Source organism: Lytechinus variegatus, chromosome 8, assembly GCF_018143015.1.
Source record: "Lytechinus variegatus isolate NC3 chromosome 8, Lvar_3.0, whole genome shotgun sequence".
Classification (NCBI taxonomy): Eukaryota; Metazoa; Echinodermata; class Echinoidea; order Temnopleuroida; family Toxopneustidae; genus Lytechinus; species Lytechinus variegatus.
In genome coordinates this window covers 36,260,281-36,279,239 of record NC_054747.1, presented here as the reverse complement: position 1 = coordinate 36,279,239, position 18,959 = coordinate 36,260,281, and the positions used below count along the sequence as shown (strand labels likewise).

At 34.1% G+C, this 18,959-nt stretch overlaps 1 long non-coding RNA gene across 1 annotated transcript; it reads right to left on the bottom strand.

Moving 5' to 3' along the window:
* Positions 1 to 16,710: 16,710 nt before the first annotated feature.
* Positions 16,711 to 18,592, bottom strand: LOC121419868. Its single transcript, XR_005970646.1, has 3 exons — positions 18,516 to 18,592; positions 17,263 to 17,354; positions 16,711 to 16,754 (listed from the first exon to the last, which is right to left on the bottom strand). It is a non-coding gene; the product is annotated as an uncharacterized LOC121419868 (long non-coding RNA).
* Positions 18,593 to 18,959: the final 367 nt, after the last annotated feature.

Here is an 18,959-nt window from a genome sequence, read left to right as displayed (position 1 = left end):
CGGGATCTTGTCATCTCATCATCTCCTCTACAAGATGTCAACATGATGGGATCCGGGATCTTGTCATCTCATCATCTCTTCTAAAAGATGTCAACATGATGGGATCCGGGATCTTGTCATCTCATCATCTCTTCTAAAGATGTCGACATGATGAGATCCGGGATCTTGTCATCTCATCATCTCTTCTTAAAGATGTTGACATGATGAGATCTGGGATCTTGTCATCTCATCATCTCTTCTTAAAGATGTTGACATGATGAGATCCGGGATCTTGTCATCTCATCATCTCTTCTTAAAGATGTTGACATGATGAGATCAAGGATCTTGTCATCTCATCTTTTGCTATCAAGATGTCGACTTCCCGAGATAATTATCTCAACATCTCGGTGGCACTTTTAAGCGTCCATAGATAATACATGTAGCTCCATGATATTGGTGAATAATAATTTTCATTATGCTGTTCTTGGTTTTCTACATTACGAAGGAAGATCGAGATGTTTGGGAACTCAAAGCTTCTGTAAGGGCAAAAGGACCATTTTTTTTCATCATTGGTGGGAGGTAATAATGCTCAAAAGCTTATTTGTATATGGAATGTTATAAGAGAAAGAATGCATTACAACGAATAAGTGAAGATAGATAACAGTGCAGGCATAAATCCTGTAATGTTCAGAATGGCTACCCTGATTTGTATTACGTAACTGAATCACACTATACAATAATTCATTGAGATGAGAAAAGAAAATAGCCTTGTCGAATACATCTGATGTGTGAGGTGTTTAGTAATTTAAACATAGGAGAAGGAAACAATTAAGTTGAATTCGTAAAATGTTGAACCTTGTTCCAGGCGAGGTAATGTGCTATCCACTAGCTATGACGTGTCGTTTTTTTTTCATCACCTTTCATTGGTCCGTGAAGGCTGGTGGCGAGAGTTCATGTTTTTTAATTGACCTCGTCTCTAGGTTTCTCGGGACAATCGGAGCTGATTGGGCGTGGTATTTGAGTGGTCAAGTGAATGATAAGGATAATCTATGGGTAATAGACCAGTTCGTAGTTACTTCATGGGCAATTTTGGTCAAATGACCTTTCATTTCTTTCATCATGATAGGCAGATTTCAAAGCAAGATATTACGTAAGCTTGCCTTACTTAGCATGATGAAGAAGTTGAATAGACCAGGTGACTAGAATAGCACACCAATGAACAATTAATGAAGGTATTTGTTGCATTCCTATTTTGAATGCATATCTTAGCATGTTGCACAATGTACTTGACAACTGTAAAATACCAGTCGTTCGTGGAAGCATTGTTGTTTTTTTGTGGATGTAGATGAAAACGACAATTCAAAAGAATATATGAATAATCAAGACATTAAAGTTAGTGCTTATCTCATTAGATTTTAAAGCACCATGTCACTTTAGTACAAATGACCTTCTGATCATGCGTAGAATCTATTGATCATGCGCAGAAAGGAACTACGAACTGGCTTATTATCAATTTCTTTTATTATCAATGACACGACACGCTTTCTTGTCTCTGCTTGGTCCGGGAAGGCTGGAAGGCGAGAGTTGGATATAGCTGGTTGGGGCGGATGATTGGCTGACGGCTAGCAAACGAGCTGTACAGGGTTCGTCACTAGCTGGTCTTAAGGGCTACCATCTTCATGAGCATGATGAGGTTTGCTAACGGACAAAAATTATAAATAATTCTTGTAATTGCTGTTCTTTCCCAAAAGGGGATATAAGTAGATTGCAGAAAGATTTTGAGGCTTTGGGATTTACATGACGAGGAATAAAGGCACAATAAAAGGTGTGCTTTGATTTTATAAATTATGGAAGAATGGCTATACAGTGCGTATCAAAAAAAAGTTTACACTTAGAAAAAATCCTGTAAAATTATATATTTGTAATATCCTGACGATTTTTCCACAGTTTAGCATTGGTACAGATCCATTTAAGCAAATGACGATATAACTGTCGAAAAATATTTCCGCTTGAGTGAGCACCACTTACTTTTGAAAAGTTGGTGAAAAATGATTTGCGCAGAACTTTGAAATAAATATGCAAATAAAAGTAGACCTTAATCATGAAGGACACGTGGAAATTAGCTAGTAAAATTGATTTGAAGACATCTTTTACCTTTTTAAACTTGTTTCCTTGCCCAAAACACTTCGAAGAGTGCATTGCGCCCCACCCCACTCCCCCACACACCGAGTCCATCGTGACGATATTTGCTTTACACTGAGCTGTGATTTACATGAAATGGCTTAGGCTTGATTTTCATTTTGGTAATCATTGCCAAGCTTGGGAAAAGTATGGAGAAACAAGTATTAAATGAAAAATGAAATGTAAACCAACATTAAATGATAAAAACTTAGTGAAAAATGCTGAAGATGTCTGATAAAACTTTTGTTCAGATTCAGTTATGTCCTCAGATCCAGCTGGCACAAAAAGGGTAAAGGATGTGCTTGCTAATTGTTGAAATTTCAAATTTGGGCGGCAAAATTGTTACAAAATGCTTGAATGTATCTGTTTTATTTCAATTGGCTAATAGTGCTAGGGAAATTTATGAGAAATGCTTCGCAGGGTAAGTTTGATTTCGCCCTTTCCCTTGACACAGCGTGAAAACAAGCATTTCTGCGCAAACAGATTTCTGCGAGCTTTACAAAAATGGACAGTGCTCACTCAAGTGTAACATTCTGTCAAAAATTTTACTTTCATTGGATAGATGAGACCCAAACCCATAATTATATGTGAAAAAAATACCCACATGTTGTATACTTTTTAATTCCCAGGGCTTTTTCAAAGTGTAAACTTTTTTTTGATACGCACTGTAGATAAAAAAAATCACAGTATTTTTTTAACTTTCGGTACTATTGAATATACAGAGGGCAGGCATATTTATGAATAAATGTTAATGCCAATTGATTAGGATATAGAAGAAAAAAAACAGCTGGTTATTCCTTTCTGTCGAATACAGTCATGTAGTACCCTGGTTTAGGCGATGTAATTATATCATGCATTTTTTTCTTAGTTATGATTGGTCCGCGGAGGCTGGTGGCGAGAGTTCATTTTTATTGACCTCGTCTCTGGTTTCTCGAGACAATCGGGGCTGACTGGGCATGATTCGCAATTTAGTCAACTGAATGATTTGGAAAATGTACCCGGATATTTCATCAAGGATGCGTTACGTCTGCCTGGCTCTGATTGGTCCGGGAAACCGGAAGGCGAGAGTATATTTTTTTAGACCTGTCACCAGCTTCTTGTGGTCAGCGGATGAATTTTAGCTGGTCGCTGGTGATCTGGGCGGTGGCTGCGTTTGTGTCCTTGTTTTTTTTTTAATTATGTGTTTTATTGGTATTCAAAATCACATATAATCACAATATTTACAGGTAATTGGAATAATTTAAAACAGTTCAAAAGCAGTAAAATCACAAAACAAAGATGAAATAAAAAATAAATGGAAAAAAAAGGGTGACATAAATCAAAATAAAACATTGGACGATATAGGTTACTCTAAAGGGAATACACATCAAGATAATTTTACATGTATAATCAATTGTAGCATATTACTCTGTGCATTGTACTAGTCTCAATTTAAGATACAAAAACAAATAGAATGGAAAAGGGGGAACTACCTGTATCTAAAATAAAAATCATATATCAAATCGCCACTTCTTAAAGTGTGCAGTGAGTTTGTTTCTTTTCTTGGCTAGGCAGGGTTGGCGATTTTTTTGATTTTTTTAAAAAAAATTTCAAAAATCGGTATTTTTTTTATTTAAATCAGATTTTTTTTATTTTTTAAAAGTTCCTTCGAAAAAAGGGTAATTATCCCCCCCCCTTTCTCTTACAATGACATCAATATTGATAGTTATACTTTTCACCCCTATTATTGTTCTTAACCACATATTTTGTAATTAAAATCCAGTTAAAATGGACAATTAAAAATAAATTTGAGGAATCATGTATCTGAACTTAATTCTATCGTACATAGGCCTATGAAGGAATATTCCATAGGGAATTCCCAGTGAGTAGAGAAAATTCCCCTCTGGGATTTTTCATTCAAATATTTAAAAAATCAAAGAGGAAAAATCCCCAGGCACTCCTCAGTGGAAATTGTCTCACATGTGCACACAAAAGCTTGGTGGCAAAGAAGGCACCATGTCGGGCAGGAAAAGTGATCCAATATGGATTCATTTCCAGAAATTGCAGTCAACAGCAAACACAGGGTGCCGGGCAAAGTGCAAAAAATGTGGCCATGAAATGCAAGGGCTTGTCAAACGATTGAAAACCCATTTCGACAAGTGTGAACATGGAAGTGATGAGAGAAACAGAGCTAATGCAGAGCAGAGATGGTATGTTCATATTAGTACTTTGGTTATCAATACATGTACCGTCAAATTATAACTGGAAACAAAACAAAAAAAGAAATAATAAAAGTATTTATAATAAAACTTTCATTAAATGTGTGATTAAACACAGTTAAAGTGAATAATCTCTTAGCAAGGATGTACAAAATTTAATCAATAATCATATGGATGCATTTAGATGCAGATGGGTGGGTGAATAAGCAAAAGTGAATATGTTGGAAATCTGAAGTATCAACTTGTAAACATAGATCTAGACCAGAAATGTGTTGTGCTCAAAAAACCATAGAAGCCCCCACTTAAAGTGATTAGTCATTTTTTTTCATATTGAATAAGCTATGATCTTTAATCTCTGACCTACAGAGAGCACACATCTAGGTCAAACATGTCACTAGATAACATACCAAATGTAACCAAAGCTTTCTGAACATTTCTTTGCAAACGCTATGAATTATCTTTTTAATTTAGGCCCTATTAACATGATTAAGCTGACTTTTGATTCTCATTTCTTATTGCAGAGCAAGCATCTAACTCGAAACAGACAGGTGCTGGACCAAGTACGTCTTCAGCACCAAGTACATCTTCTGCACCAACTCCTCCATCTACTGTACCAAAAACATCTTCATCTACACCTTGCACTGGCAAGCGACATGCATCTGCACCACGGAATCAACCTCTCAAAGCAGCCAAGATTGATAAATTTGTTCTCAAAACTTATGCTTCACAAAAGGCAGTGCTGGATGAACAAATTGCAAGAATTGTTTATGCCACTAACTCTGCATTTCGCATTGTTGATCATCCAGAATTTGTGAAGACGGTCGAAATCTTAAGACCAGGTTATAAGCCTCCACAAGAAAGGATGTTGCAGATAAGTTCTTACCTAAGGTATATGAAGATGAGGTCAAGAAGTGTGAGGATGCATTGAGAGGAAAGACTGTGTGTCTTGGACTAGATGGGTGGTCAAATTTTCACAATAAACCTATCATCTGTGCTACTGCTACAACTGACAGCGGCTTAGTTTACTTGGTGGATACTGTATACGCCTGGAGAGCCCCACACTGCAGAGTATCTGGTTAAAGTTGCCAAAGCTTCCATGGAAAAGGCTCAACAAAACTTTGGCTGCCAAATTGGTAGTATCGTCACTGACAATGCAGCAAATGTGGCTGCAATGAGGAGAATGCTGGAAGAGAAAGATGCAACAAATCTGGTGACATATGGTTGTTCTGCTCACATCCTGAATCTGCTTGCACATGACTTGGAAGTTCCAAATGTAAAGGAGCAAGTGGTGCATGTGGTCAAGTACTTTCGCAACAACCATTTTGCTTCAGCAAAATATCGACAGGAAGGAGGCAACTGCCTGGTAATGCCGCAAGATGTTAGGTGGAACACCATGGCTGACTGTTTGGAGTCCTACATCAAGAACTGGGCTACACTCCTGAAGATATGTGATGAAAACAGGAACAGGATAGACAGTGTGGTCAGAAATAAGGTAGCAAACATAGGCCTGAAGAGATCAGCTGAAGACCTCCTGGCAAGGCTGTCTCCAATAGCAGTTGCACTGGACAAAATGCAGAGAGATACTACAATGATAGCTGATGCTGTCGAGATCTGGAAATAACTTGAGGGAAAGCTACTAGAGATCAACAGGGAAGTTGCCAAGCACTTCAAAACCAGGTACAACCAGGCCATAACACCTGCTCATCTAGTGGCCAACCTACTTCATCCAACCATGAGAGGCAAGTCCATGACAGAAGATGAGAAAGATAAAGCACTAGAATATGCTAGTCGAAAGTGGCCATTCATCATGCCTTTAATTGTCAAATTCCAAGCCAAATCCCGCCCCTTTCAGGCATACAAGTATACAGACGAGATAACACAAGCAGTCAGCCCTGTTGAGTGGTGGCAATCACATGATGGTATCCAGGAAGCCAGTCTTACAGTTGTGAAGATGTTGTTCTCTCCTGTGTCTGCATCCTCTGGTGTAGAAAGGGTATTCAGCTCATATGGTCTGGTTCAGTCCAAGCTGAGAAACCGTCTGGGAACAGCTAATGCTGCAAAACTGGTGTTCTTATTCAAAGCTCTGAACATGAAATGAGAATACTGTCAGTTTGTTTGGGGAAGACTATCAGAGACTCAGAAACTCTAACTCTCCTAAAACGTTTTCAAGCCAAAGAATTAATGTCATGTTGAAAAGAAAACTGCCTTCTTTTGTGTTTAACATAATGCTCTTTATGATATTGCATTGCTGAAGCTTTAGAACTCATTTTCTTATTCTTATCAAAACTGCCAACAAACCCTTTGCCAATTACTAGTATTCATGTATATTGTAAGAGAAATAATTCAAATCAATGATTTTTTTTTCAATTAGTCACAGCTTTACAATAGTCAAAGAGAGACTACAACTGTATATGTTTGGATCTTTTTAGTTTGATAAAACACTCTTCTCTTGCTACAGATATAGATGCAAAACTCTCAGTTTTGGAGAACAATATAAGAGACAGCTTAGTCAAAGGGTGACTATACTACATTATGTTACTGTGATTTTTTTACATTAATCTACAATTTTTATTCCCATATTCTCTCCAAAAAAATCTGTTTGATCCATGAAGTATGAAAAAAAAAATCTACTTACTTTTAACTTAAAGGATAAAAACTGCAAAACTGCTTAAATTACAACATATATGTATTACAAAAAGAAGTATTTTATTTTAAATGAGACACAGCTTACAACTGCCAATGATTGTAACTGAATTACCTGCATCTTAACATTTAAATGCAGTGTTAAATGTTTATTCTGAGTTTTGCAAATTGTTGTTATAGAGCTCTTTCCATTATTAAATGCAGATACAAAACTTCCATTATTTGTAGCACTGAACATAAAATGGGCTGCAGTGACTTAAAAGGTTTATAAGAGAAAGCTTTTCTCAACAGTCAAATTATGACTGTACTACATTATGTTAATGTGATTTTTATAATTATGTTATTTAAAACATCAAATGTATGATAAATGTAACAATACGAAATAAGAGGCATGTTGAATATGTTGATTACATGCAGGTATCATTTTTTATTTTACATGACAGTAGTAGTTATGTGTAAGGGAAGGATCAAAACAGGAAAACTGCCAACAAACCTTTTCTCATTGACTTTTATATATATTTTATTTTACAAACTGCTCTCTGAAAAGTCTTTGGATTATGTGAAAACTTTATGTAAGAAAGAAATTGACTAATAATAACTGACAAAGAATGTGAAATTTCAGAAGAAAAACTCGACATAATTTACAAAAAATGAGTACCTATTGACAACATACATCCAGGCCTGCATACATCTGTAGTTTTTAAGGAATTACCTGATTTTATTGATTTGATTTTAATTTGTTTTAAGTAGATATGAAGACTTTGTTGATCTTTTGTTGATATAAAGTTAATTTAAAGTTTTTCAGTTGACTTGAAGAATTAAAACTGCATTGAACAAATACGTTGTCCATGATTTGTAAATTTTTCAATGGAAGTGATTTAAATCAATGATTTTTTAAAAAACATCATGGTGATTTAAATCACGATTTAAATGAATGAAGGAACTTTTAAATGAATCCACATTTGGTAAGGTGTTCTTGAATTTACAAATATAAATATAATATTTGGCCAATAGTAAAAGGTAAGTAACAAATCTATCCGTTGATACACCAAACAATTTTTGAAAATTAGTGAGATCGAAATCTGAAATATGTTTTTTTATCGTCAATAGAAGATTCCAAATTGGGGTAACCTTATCACAGTCACAGAACAGATGAATTATTGATTCCTCTTCATTATCACAAAATGTACAGTTTGGTAAGTCTTTCCTTTTGATTTTATACAGAAATGCATTTAGAGCTATAGTATTATGAAAAATCTTAAAGTAAAAGGAACGGAGTTTAGTATCGATAGTACAAAAGAAATTGGCTTTATGTACCTTTTCCCACAAAGTGGGTACAGGGATTGATATGCATTCATTCCAGTAGTTGTACCGTCTATCTGGAAGATATTGCACATTAAAATTTTATAGGCATAACATGGTACTTTTTTCGCAGTAATCAGTTTCAGTTTAGTAATCAAAATATCATGAACGTGTACATTAGTCAAAACTGTTCTATTAAACCACTCCATTGGAATATTTTTCAGTAAAAAATTGTATTTTCTCCTATCAGACACAGGAATATCAAAATCTAAATTAAGTTCTTCAAACAGTTTATGTCCAGGATGAGGTGGATTCAAGAGGTCTGAAATTACAACAACATTCTTCTCATGCCAAGATTAATAATAGAAGTATTTTTTTGGATTTTGATCGAATTAATCTATTAAACCATAAGAATTGGCAATGCCCCATCTCAGAAAATTTACAATGAAAATGATTCTATAGAAGCATATTCTCGGAAATAATACCATGAACGAAGCGAATCTGCACTTTGGGAATTACCTGAAGATTGTAAAACGGTTTCTGGGGCATATGATTTCCACAAAATATTAGGATCACTATGAAACTTTTCTAGAGCTGAGATTTCAATTGATTTCCAAACAGACTCAAAATTATCATCAAGTAGGTGTTTGACCCATGTCAATTTTGGGATAGAGCAAATGAATAAGGATCAATCATCTTTAGTCTACACTGAGTATAATCATTACACATAAATGATCTCTTAACCCTATCATTACCACCACTCCAAATAAATTTAAAGAACAGACTATTAAGTTCCTTAAAAAATGACTGTGGTATCTTTATACTAAGAACAGAAAAAAAAGATATAACAATTGAGGGAGGATAAGAGATTTGATTACACATATCTTACCAATCAGCGAAAGATTTCTCATTCGCCAGCAATTTATTGATTGGGTCATTCTTTTTAATTTTTCTTTGTAGTTCAAATCAAATATCAACCCAAATTCATAGAAAAGTTGACACCTAAAGATTTAAAACTTGTTGATTTCCATGTAATTCCATCATTACTTAACGGAAAATCTTGACAACCTCTCTTGGAACCAATCCAAATTGCTTCTGTTTTAGTTAAATGCAATTTACAACCAGAAATTTTACCAAACTTATTCAAAATATCCAACAAAATGTTAAATGAATCTCTAGCCCCGTCTACAAACAAACCGAATCATCTGCAAATAATGATATTTTTACCTCTTGATTCTTGACCTTAATACCTTTAACCTGATTATTCTGTCGAATAGAAATAGCCAATATCTCAATAACTAGTAGGAACAGGTAAGGAGAGATAGGGCACCCCTGAAATATACCTCTTGCATTGAGATGCGATCAGTCAAGGAACCATTATTCAAAACATATGTCTGTCTGTTTAAATACAGAGTTTTTATCCAGTCAATAAACTTAGAACCAAAATTAAAATGTTTTAAAGTTCGGAAAAGGAAGTTATGATTAACACTATCAAAAGTTTTTTTCAATATCAAATAATATTACTGCTCCAGGAATGTCATTTGTCTGTGTATATTCAATGATATCAAAAATAAACGCACATTGTTGCTAATATTTCTGCCCTTTAAAAAAACATACTGATCTGGATGAATGAGATCATGCATAAAACAAGTAATAGGATTGGCAAAACATTTGGCTAGTATCTTATAATCAGCAGTCAGAAGCGTTATAGGCCGATAATTTCTAACAAACAGAGGGTCTTTATCTTTCTTTGGGAGAAGTGTTATAATTCCATTCCTCTGAGAAATTGATAACACACCATTTTGAAGGGAATAATTGTATGAATCCAATAGTAAATCGCTAATATCAGCCCAAAATACTATGTAAAATTCAATAGGAAGGCCATCAAATCCTGGGGTTTTATTCATCTTCATAGATTTAATAACATCAAAAATTTCATTTTTGGTTAAAGGATTTTCTAAGTTATGTTTTGCATTATCAGAAAGCTTGGGGATATCTAAATTATAAAAAAGGGCTTCATTTAGGTCATCATTTTCTGTTTCTCTGTCATGGTTAGAATACAGGTTTGAATAGAATGCACAAATTTCTTCAAGAATATTATCAGGGTCTGAAACAATATTGCCTTGGGCATTCTGAACTCTAGTAATAGTTTTTTTTCGCCAAGATCTATTTTCTAAATCACAAAAATATTTTTTCCCCTTCCTCTAACCATCTAACCCTTGACCTTGTGATAAGACCTTTAGTTTCAAATTCATAGATTTTATTCAACTTGTCTTCCAAGTTTTCAAGTTTTAATAATTCAGAATTGTTAGATGAAGTATTATTACCTAATTGTGACCTTAATTTATCAATCTCATCTAATAAATGAATCTTTTCTTTCTTTCTCTCCTTTTTCTTCCTGGCACAGTACTCAATACAGTTACCAGTTAAAGTACATTTCAGGGAGTCCCATAGTGTATTTGGATTGCATTCTGAATCGTTATGAATGTGTTTAAAATCCCGGATACTATCCTTTATCATATTAATAAAGTCAGAATCATTGTGTAAGTAAGAACAGTTAAGCTTCCAGTAGCCTCTTCCTCTGATTGGTTGATTATCAGTAAACTGAATAAAAACAACAAATGGTCTGACTGAATTCCTGGAAGAATTTTGGATTTAACACAATTTTGCAAAAAAAATTACTAGAAACTAGAATATAATCAAGCCTTGATAGAACCTGGGGTGTTTTTTGATGTCTTGTGTACTGTCTCAATGCTGGATGATAATGTCTCAAAACATCAACTAAATCATATTCATCAATAATAATAGATAGCATTTCACTTGCCTGAGTATTAGAATGTTTTTGTCTTGTACCTTGGTAGTCAAGGGGCCAATCACCGCATTAAAATCTCCACCAATAATCAGAGAGGAGTTGTCAAATTTATCTAATTCTGCAAAAACTTTTAGTACAAAATCAGGATCATCATTATTTGGGGCATATATATTCACCAAAGTGACTGGAACATCATTTAATTTAAATTTAAGATAAAAAATCTACCATCAGGGTCGTAAAAAACAGAAAATACTTTGACTGAAATAGATTTTCTTATAAGAATGGCCACACCTCTACTATTAGAGGAAAAACTAGTAAACCATGCAGATTCACCCCATTGGGATTTCCAAAAAACTTCATCCGTTTTGTTAGAATGTGTTTCTTGTAAAAATATAATATCATTGTTAAGGTTTCTCATGTAGTGGAAAATTTTCTTTCGTTTTGTATAATCCTGCATTCCCCGACAATTAAAGGAGCTAAGTTTGATCAACATATTAGGTTTTGTTCTAAACTTTGATTGAATAGATGCTTGCAAATTAGACTAAGAAAACTATGCAGAGAACAATTGAAGTCTAATAAGATTATACACGAGTTCACATTTACATAAAAATCAGTTTGGTCACCGAAAAGAGAAAAAAGAACAAAACAATCATTGCCAAAAATAAACAAAAAACAAAAAGAAAAAAGTCAAAAATATCATTACAATAGCTTAAAAGGAGCAAAAGTGCAAGATGAAATGCAGAGCCTCAAATTAAGTAACAGCTCTGCATTCAGCACAAATCCAAAAATCAGCAATACAACAAAAAGCATCCAAAATTCAACGATGTTTAAAAGAGGGTAAAATAAATTTACAAGCTTCAGCATTAAAATTTAAAAAGGACATATAACACTTGCAAGTATACATATACATTATGGATGCATATTTAATCACAAGTAAGTTACAAAAATGCACCTTTTATGTGTATGATTATGCATACACTAATACAAACAATCTTATGACCATATGAAATAATAATAAAAATGAACATACAAGTATAAAGAGTCCAACTATGCTTGTTGCTGTGCTGGGCGCGAGCGATGTGCCTGATCTTGCGGGAGCTGCGCACTGTGGCTAGCTAACGCAGGCACAGTGCGTGGCCTTCGCTGGGTCGGTCGTGTCGCTTGCGTTCGGCGTAGTGGCGGAGGACGGTCGCTGCGGCCTCCGCCTGGATTATAGGTTAGTCAACACGGGGCTGGTGAATGGTCTGACAGCTAGGGAACGATATATATATATATATATTTTTATATATATATATATATATATATATATATATATATATATATATATGTATATATATATATATATATATATATATATATATTTAATAGGGGTCGTCACAAGCTGGTCTTTGGCCATCCTCATGAGCAGGACGAGGTTCGCCAACAGACAGAAATCATGGAAATGATAGTTATTTCATGCATTAACTGACGCTCTTTCCCTCTTTTAACATGAAGGGGGATTAGGACATTTCCTTGGAACTATTTATTTTTTGAAGAGGAATAAATCCACAATAAAGATATGGTGGTTGAGTTTACAATTTCTCACACAATAGCTAGTTTTTTTTGTACTCTAGGTGCTATTGAATGAGAAACTTTTAGAAGGCTGACATATTTGTAATGCTATTTGTTAGGATTCAAGAAGGAAAGTAGCTAGTTAGTGAAATAATAGTAGAAATATGTCAGTTTTGTCGAACAAGTACAATGTGTTAGAGTCCTGGTTTAGGTGAGGTAGTTATGACGTGACGGTTTCGCGAAGGTTGGTGCCGAAAGTTTGTCAGTTTAGTAACCCAGTCGTCTCTGGTTTCTCTAGACCATTGGAGCTGACTGGGCGTGGTTTGCAATGATGAACTGAATATGAATATCTTTTAAAAGTCAAGGCGAGTCACGTCCTCTCGGCTCTGAATGGCCCGGGAGGCTGGAAGGCGAAAGTATAATAAAATTGAGACCTCGTCACCACCTTCCTGTATGTGGTCACCCAGCCATGCCAGCTGGGCCCCATCTTGCAGGGAGTTGCGATTGATCTGCGAATGTCTTTTTATAAATAGGGAGGGGCATGGCATGCTGGTTTGTCGAGACAATGATAAATGCGTGAATATATAACTATAGGACATTTTTTGAACAAGCGTGCATCTTTACAGTTTGGCGTTGCTGGCCTTCCATATAGTATTGGTTAGTTAAGTCTGTCGCGGTTCTTTGTAGGATGGGTGGGCCCAAATGTAGTTTATCAATAAGGGTTGGATGAAAAGTATGGCGACGGCAAGGGAACGAAAGAGGTTTCGGCCCTAGCTGGTCTTCAGCCATCTTTAAGAGGTTCGAAAGCAGACAAAATGTAAGCTAAATCTTGCAAAGGATGCCTTTTCCCCCTTTTCCTCTCCTTTCTTTTGATCTTTTTTTTTCGCATGAATGGAAAAATAATTTTATTTTTATTTCTTGTAGAAAAAAAATAATAAGTTTAAAAAAATTAAGATATTGCATAAAGATTTTGAGATTTTAGATATTATATGAAGAGGAATAAAAGTCACAATATTATTTATTTCATTTTGTTTAAATTAATTGAAAAATATTCAAGGAGTTTGTTCTATCAACTATCAACGAAATGTTAAAACCAATTTTTAAAATAGGAAAAAAGAAAAACAGTTGTTATATTTAGTATCAATACTGGGATGAGTGAGGTAATTTATTTTTTTTTAGGAAGGAGTGAGAAATTTTGTGAAAATAACTTTGAATCTTTTTCAATTTTAGTTTCCAAATCACAGGAGTGATGGGAGAGGCCTCAAAGTAGGCCTTTTCGTATTTTGCATTTTTTTTTAGGATATGAAGGAAACTCTTTCTTCTTCGGGTTTCATAGTAGGGACAGCCTATGGGCATGTGTTTGAGTATGTTTGCAGAAGTGTATGTGTTGTGTTTGTTGGGGTGAAGTGGAATGATATGTTGGGTGTTATGTTTCCAGTTCTGGTGTCTATCATCAAAATGAGCGGATGATTGGAAAGGGGAATACTGCATAATGTTGACATCATGGTAAATATCTAACACATAGCGCATCGTGAAATATGAAAATGTAGACCACAGATACGAAGAAAATCTCAAGAAGGTTGCAAAACAAAAAAGAAAATCAAAGGTGGGTTTAGCATCATGGCAGTTAAAATGACTCGTTTCATTGTAAGTTTACAACGGTAATTACTAAACAATTACTCATTTTAAATTGAGTCATCTGGCACATATTAATAAATACATACTTGTATTAAGTTATATTTTGTTATCTATAATCCATATCCATGTATAATTTCATGTAAATCATTGTGAAAGAAATCAAAGGAAACTACAGAATGATTTGAGAACTTTGATTAAATCTTTCATAACTGTAATCCTCAGTTTTTACGTATTCCTTATTTGGTGTCAAGCAGCAGTAGTTAAATAATTAAAAAAGTCACTTCCCACGTGACAAACTGACGCAAAAATAAAACAGACCATTGTCAGACTATCTTTTCTCGGGATCCTTTATTTATCTTGCGAGGATTTGTGCATTCCTGACATATTTGAAGAACTATTTGAGTGACTTTGAGTAAGGAGTGGAAAAGGATTAAACACATCAAATGTACATTTATACAAACTTCAAAACCTTGAAGCCTTTGAGGATTTTTCTTTTTAACGTTGACACTTTCAAGCATCATCTATTTCTAGAAAGTGAAACATGTCACCCCTTCAAGAGGAGATAGAAAGAGGTCAACCAAACACTTCCGTTAAGTGAAGTACATTAAGTTAAGGCGAGAATTGTCACAATGGCACATTTTCTATAAGCTAACAGATCATATTTTGCTTCAGGGAAATGAATCCCTGAAACTTAATGTTCATCTCAAAGTTCAAGTATGACTTCCACCCCCCCTTTTTCGGGGAAGGGGTAGGGGGTAATTGGAGTGCATGCTCATTCATTTTCTCACTAATTCAGGTGCTATGCATTCTGATATAACGTGAGAAAACTGAGGTTCATAACCTCAAATCAAGTTTTTGAACTGTTTGTAAAGTATTCATAACAGCGGTGTGCCATATTTTCTTAGAAATGTGCAAAAAAAACTTGTGCATGTAAAACATAAACTGAAATTATTAACCCCTTAAATAGAAAAAAAATTAACAACAACAAGCACAAAAACGAAGAAATTCAAAACTTCATACGGAGAAATAAAATTGTTCATCATTAAATACACTTTCTAAAAAACCCTGATTTTTACACAAAAAACAAGATTTTGCAGAAAGCAATAACAGAATCCTTCTGTAAATTCATAAAACAGGAATTTTCTACAATTTAACAAAACAGGTCTGTTTAAAAAGGGGAAAATGGTGTTTTATTTACGGAAATTTGTAAGGTTCCATACACCTAATACCAATTTCCTGCAATTTTACAAGATCGCAATCTGGTAAGATTAAAGGTGTTCTTGATACTCTGCTGCAGGAACTTAGTTTATTTTAAGGATAAATTTTCTAACAGTGCATAATATTAGCTGCCTACTAATGCTCTTAAATATGGAATGGTATCAGTTTTGTTAATATGTGTGAGTGTTACAATTATACCTATGCCTGAGTATGAAATTGATATACGTTGATATATCACAATACATCTTTGTACATTGATCGTGGATTTGACTAGCCCTACATTATATACATAGATTTCAATATCATTTTCACGCCTGGCCCGTTTACCGATGAGAGTATGTTACATCTGGTACTGGTTAGTAGATTAATCTTTCTTTCTTAGGAATTATATTAAATCATGCATTTCTTTTTCGTTTTCGAAGTATCTCAACTATTCCACGCATACGTTGTAAGTTGTCCCTCGAATGCAGTGTAAAGTCGTGGAAAATGCAATAATTTATTTATTAATAAACGCATTTGCTACTTTTAAAGCTTATAATTTTTTTTAATCATCTAGAGACAGTTTTAAGAAGACAAATGGATTTCATGACCAGGGGTTGGTCTTAATATCTAAAAAAACGATTTGAAAAAAATATATATAATTTTTATCTATTTTGTCAAGTCATCGTTGATTATGTAATGATTCTAGGTCAAAGATAGATTACCAATTTCTATACAATTTGTCTTACGTCATCATATATATTTTTATTTCTTTAAATGAATGTTCTGAAACAACGCCAATTCGCTCAATTGGTGATACATATATCTACGGTCTATTCTAACTATTTAAACCAATCATTTTTCTAGCTATGGAATATGACAACTTTTCAATTCAATCATTTGGAAATAACTCATAAATATGTGGTGATCACCGAATCAATACTCTCTGTTGCAATTCCTCTCTTGGGAAATGTTAAAGGAACTGAGGAAGATATGTATCCCCCGTCACAGGAATTCAACGTTTGTTGAAGTATGGCATCTAACGTTGAACCCCCTTGCAGTGATGAAGCACATGCTGACTTTGTTGGATTCAGAGAAGAAGAGTTACCAGGTAGATTGGTTTGATGATTGGCTGGAATACCAGGGTGAGCTATTGCCTTCATCTCCATGTATTCATGGGAATCCTGGATGGGTTGCTGAGGCACTACATCACTTCGGGAAACAGCGGAATCTCCACCAACACCAGGTGTGGACTAAAGTTAGGAAAATGTATGAGATAGGAAAATTTACTGAGTAGCACCTTTAAAAGCTGACCTGGAATTCAAAACAGAAATTTATTATACCATAACCAATATGCTCTTGCCAATAATTAAGAAACAATCAAGTTGTTCGCATGGCTGGAGGTAATCTAATGGGCCTCTTATATCAAATGAGTTTCGATTTACATCAATTTAATCGTTGTAGATGCACAATGTATAACACAATGCCATAGGGTGATACGATTTTTAATATATCTATACAACTATATCTATTTAAAATGTATAATTCGTTACATGCATGTTAGAAAGGATGGCGTCGAAAATTGAGCGTGATGATGATCAGCATATGTATATATATTTTTTATTATAAGTGTTTTTCTCGTCAACAATGTCAAACAAAATATATTCTCGAACGGGATCTATTGAAATACATATTCAGTTTTACTTAAAAATTCGTTTAGAAATTGAACAAGATTGTATTGGTATTGCCAATTATATTTACCATGATGGAATTCGCATAAAGAGGCTCGTGGTTCGAGTCCGTCTGGTGCATTGCGGTCACTGGCACTCCATCTGCCATGTCTGCGTCCCCTGCTTCAAAAGCAAATTTGAAAATGAAAGAAATTTAGGGAGATTTAATAAAAAAATATACAACGGATATTGTATACATGTACATAATGTTGTGATTACATGTACATGTATTGTCCTCGAAGAAATGGGTAATCATAAATAATTGGAAAAAATGGCACTTTGAAATTCTGACATTATATAGATATCGAACACTATAGCGAATTGTTATTGATTATTTTTTTTCTTCTTTTTGTTTTCATAGTTTTAGTAAGTTGTTTTTTAACACTTTTCTGTCAATGTATTTTACTTTGGAAATGTTTTTCTTTTAGTATTTTTAATGGTGTATATAACTTTGTATGGTAAATGTAGAACCCAAGGAAGAACAGCAGTATTTGCAAATACAGCTGAATTGGGTGATCTTCCGTTATTGTATGTAATTCTCTTGTATATTGTATATTTTTTTTTATTTGATTTCGGAAATAAAACAAACAAACAATTATTATTATCATTATTTTATTTTTGCAAATAAAAGTATACTAAATTGGTGCAATGAAACATAACACAAATTTAATAGAGTATGGATTGAGCACCCACTGGACTGCCTGGTTCAAATAAAGTTAACTGAATAGTGAAATAATTAACGAATAGTGAAATAATAAGTATAGACAACGGATATGCTGAGAAATCACCAAAACATCGCCAACAAAGAAAAAAAATGAATGGCAATGGCAAATTACTAATTGCTTATTTCAAAGTCATCTGGGGCATATTCTACAAATAAAACCAGTTTTGTTCGCTTCTAATCTCTCATTGTAAATTGCCTTAAAAGTGCACATGATGTGCATGCATGTTGAGCTTATCATGCTTATCATGAATATGAGTCCAAAATAAGTCAAATGAAATTTCTTGTACATGTAAATACATTAATGAAACAGTTGCGATGAATTATACAAGTATCTTGGATATGGTTATAGCTATATAATAGCCTTGTAATCACCATATTCATATACAATTCACATAGACATGATAGACTACAGCAAATATCACAATCTTCTGGTCCTTAGAAAAGACCAATTTATACATATTTTCATAGTAATTTTTCTGTGTCATTTATAATCAAACAATTTAACTGAATTTGACATTATATTGATATTTTTATTAAGTTATTGAACAGAAAAAAATCACCTCTATCTGTGTTATGTTGTAAGCACTTGTGAGAAACCGTTACTGCAATTACGCTCAGAATCATTGCACCTAATGACCCTCCAAGATGTAGATAACTATACGAAGCAGAGCACAGTTGTCTAGAGTCAAAACATAAAATTACATGTTATTACGTCTGACAATAATGAATATTAAGTCTTCCCTAAAATGCTAGCGAGCAAAGCCAAATATATATGTCTTACCATTTGATCTCTTTGAATAATGATATAGTTCAAACGATGTGAAAATATGACCAGAATTATATTTAGTGTCAATTAAGATGTTGACTTTGACCCATTGGCCAATACCAAACATGGCGGGAAAATTTGTTGTTATTCTTTATATGGAATGACAAGTACAATTTCAAACAACGTATCAATAATCATTCTATTCCCATAATACCTCTTAACGCGCAAACGTTGCCTC